Below are 3,220 nucleotides of genomic sequence, written 5' to 3' on the forward strand. Positions count from 1 at the left end.
ATACACCTTCATCTATTCTTTCATCAGCACTTAAAAAGCACTTAGGCCTAGGGATGCTGAAAGTAGTAAGCTGGTCTCTGCTCTTATGGACTCCAAATTCTAATAAGGGAAACCTAACTTTGATAGATTTGTTTTCAGAGGGTACTATGAGAGCAGAGAGAAAAAATGTTGTGGCTGGAGAGACTAAATTTGCAGAAAGAGTAACTGGCCCAGCAGAAAAAGAGAGGGTATACAAAACAATATCCCCATATGAAATTTGTGGTGGTGCAAGAGCACAAGGAGTTAAACCTAGTAGATATTTATAACAAGATTATATTTAGAAATATTATTTTGTGTTTCTTTCCTTACTATTTCCTGCAGCTAATACTGATCCCTCATTCAAATATGGTAAGGGTATTATTACTAACAAATGCTATCAGAACAGGATTTGCAGAAGTGATGGGGATTTTGTGTTGCAATCCCCACACCCTTTCCCTCTTCCTCCACTTCCCTCCTTTCCCAGTGTTCAGCTCTTAACAAAGGACTAGTGGAATGAAAAGATAAATATTCCAACTCCCTTTCCCCTTGAGGTGGGAAACTCTGAGGAATGACCTTCATTGTCTCCAGAGATAGATGCTGCAATAGAGCTAAAGTTACCCTAGCTTAATATTACATTCTATTTTGGCCTCCTTCTTTTCCCTATTCCACTTTCTTACTGCTCTACTGGCTTTTTAGGGGAACACATCCTAATAAATTACATTTACACAAATCCTCATCTCAAAGTCTGCTTCTGGAAACCCAACATGAGAGACTATTCTATATTTATGGCTCTCAGTGTATAGTTACTTCAAAAGAAATACAAAGGGGAAAGAAAGGAATCAATGCCCAACTTTTCAGGCTCACAACAGGCTTTTGAAACTCCCAGAAGAGACAAAAATGTTGAGAGTGAAAAATTTTGAGTTGCAAGAATAGTATCAAGAGTCAGAGCCCTGAAAGATTCAGGACACAAAGTTAATGTCATAAATAAAAGGCATAGAAAAATACAAAATCAGTCTGGTCAGTTTTTTTCTACCTTCTTAAATTAGATAGGGTTCTCACAGGGTGATGTGAAGGACAAGATCAGGAGATGCAAATATTAAAGTAGATCTTGGTATCTGTCCTTGGGAATGAGTCCTTGAGCCCTCATACTTGAGAACTGGTTCTCAAGCTACCATCTCAGGTCTCTCCCAGAAAAGAATGCAGAAGAGCTGAGTTGAGAAAGGGTAAAGGATTTGGAGGGCTATCGAGTTATGGGAAGGAGAGCACAAATTGCCTTGCATATACTTGACAATTAGAGACTGGTGGGAAATGTGGGTGCCTAAGAATCTACTAGTAGATCTAGAAGACAAAGGCTGTAGATAAGTGGAGCCTTACTTGTCTCAGTAAGTAAGAATGCCAGCTTGGATAGATTATGACACATGAATATCATTACACAGTGGTACATCATGGCTTTTCTCTTGGAGTGTAGTAGAAAACATTGGTTCCCATACCACATACATACACATGCATAAGAGACAAATACCTTTGAAGAAGATTCCTATGAGGAAGAACCTGTAACTCTAGAAAGCAAAGTGAAAGCTGCCCTTCAAGTATTGTGAAGAATAAATGACCAGGGATAGATGAGATGCTGGTAGAAGTATTTCAAGCCACAGAGACTGAATCTGTCAAAATTCTAACAAGAAGGATCAGGCAAGATAGCGTAGATGCTAAAGACTTTGTACATCTCCTCTTGTGACTACACCAGAGATGTGACAGAAACATGGAGCAAACAGCAAGCAGAGTCACCTGGGGTCTGGATGAACAGAAGCCCTACAACTAGGGAGAGAAACAAGAAATCACCTTGCAATGGTAGGAGGGGGCAAGGCTGCCCAATCCTAAGAGGCTGAGTGAGACAAAAGCTGTGGTAGCTGCAGCTGGCAAGTGCAGACCTTCTTCTTAAAGGGGCTGTGACCATGACCAGACTTGTGGTAACTACTTCACTTGCTCTGAGCATCAGCTCTGGGTCTGCCTCTTGGGAAGTGTCATGGACTTACGGGGAGACAGTGAGTTGTCAGAGTGAGGGCCAGAGGTGAGGCTTTCTCCCAGGCAGAAGTGCTGGTGGTATCCATTGTTCCTCTAATCCCTCCCCGCTTCCAGCGTGTGGACACAGCACTGCCATAGCTGAGACATCATCAAACTGGATAATATAGGTCGCTCCACCTAGAGGATTCCTTGAAACTCTGCCTCTCCCAACTAGTGGCCCTACCCAAGCCACATTCAGTGGTGTCCTTGGCATGCTATGCTCTTTGCTGAGCATCTCTGAACCCTGCACTGGTGGCACCTGGCCTCCGTTTCTGGAGTGGCATTTCGAAGCACAGCATCTGTAGATTGCTTGCTGAATCTTAACAGGTGACCCTGGAGAGGCACAGGCTGGGACCAAACTTGGCCTGCAGCTGGACCCTTCTTAGGACTGTGTCACTGGACACCTACTACACAAAGCCATGCTAATAAGCCAGGAGACTTAGGAGTTTTGCTTAGTACAGAGAACCAGACACACAGAAAGGCAGCCAAAATGGGGAGACAAAGAAGCATGTCTCATATGAAAGAACAGAACAGGACTTGAGGAAAAATGGAGTCAAGCAATCTACCAGATGCAGAGTTCAAAAACATTGGTAATAAGGATACTCAATGAACTTAGAGGAAGAGTAGATGAACTCACTGAGAACTTTAACAAAGAGATAAAAAACATAAAAATGGAAATAGAAATTATAAAAGGGAATCAGTCAGAAATGAAGAATACAATATCTGAGATGAAGAGTATATTACAGGGAATCAACGGAGTGGTCAAAGCGGAGAATCAAATCACTAATATAGAGGATGGAGTGGTGGAAGACAATCAGATCAGCAACAAGAAAAAAGAATTTAAAATAATGAAGATAATTTAAGAAGCCTATGGGACAACATCAAACATAGCAACATTCACATCATAGGGGTGCCAGAAGGAGAAGAGAGAGAGCAAGAAGTTGAAAACCTATTTGAAGAAATAACAATGAAAAAATTCCCTAACATGGTAAAGAAAATAGACATACAACTCCAGGAAGTTCAGAGAGTCCCAAACAAGATGAACCCCAAAGAGATCCACACCAAGACACACCATCGTTAAAATGCCAAAGGTTAAATACAAAGAGAGAATCTTAAAATCAGCAAGAGAAAAGCAGTTACC

The sequence above is a fragment of the Pteropus medius genome, unplaced genomic scaffold (genome assembly GCF_902729225.1).
Source record: "Pteropus medius unplaced genomic scaffold, Ma_sr-lr_union100, whole genome shotgun sequence".
Taxonomy (NCBI): Eukaryota; Metazoa; Chordata; class Mammalia; order Chiroptera; family Pteropodidae; genus Pteropus; species Pteropus medius.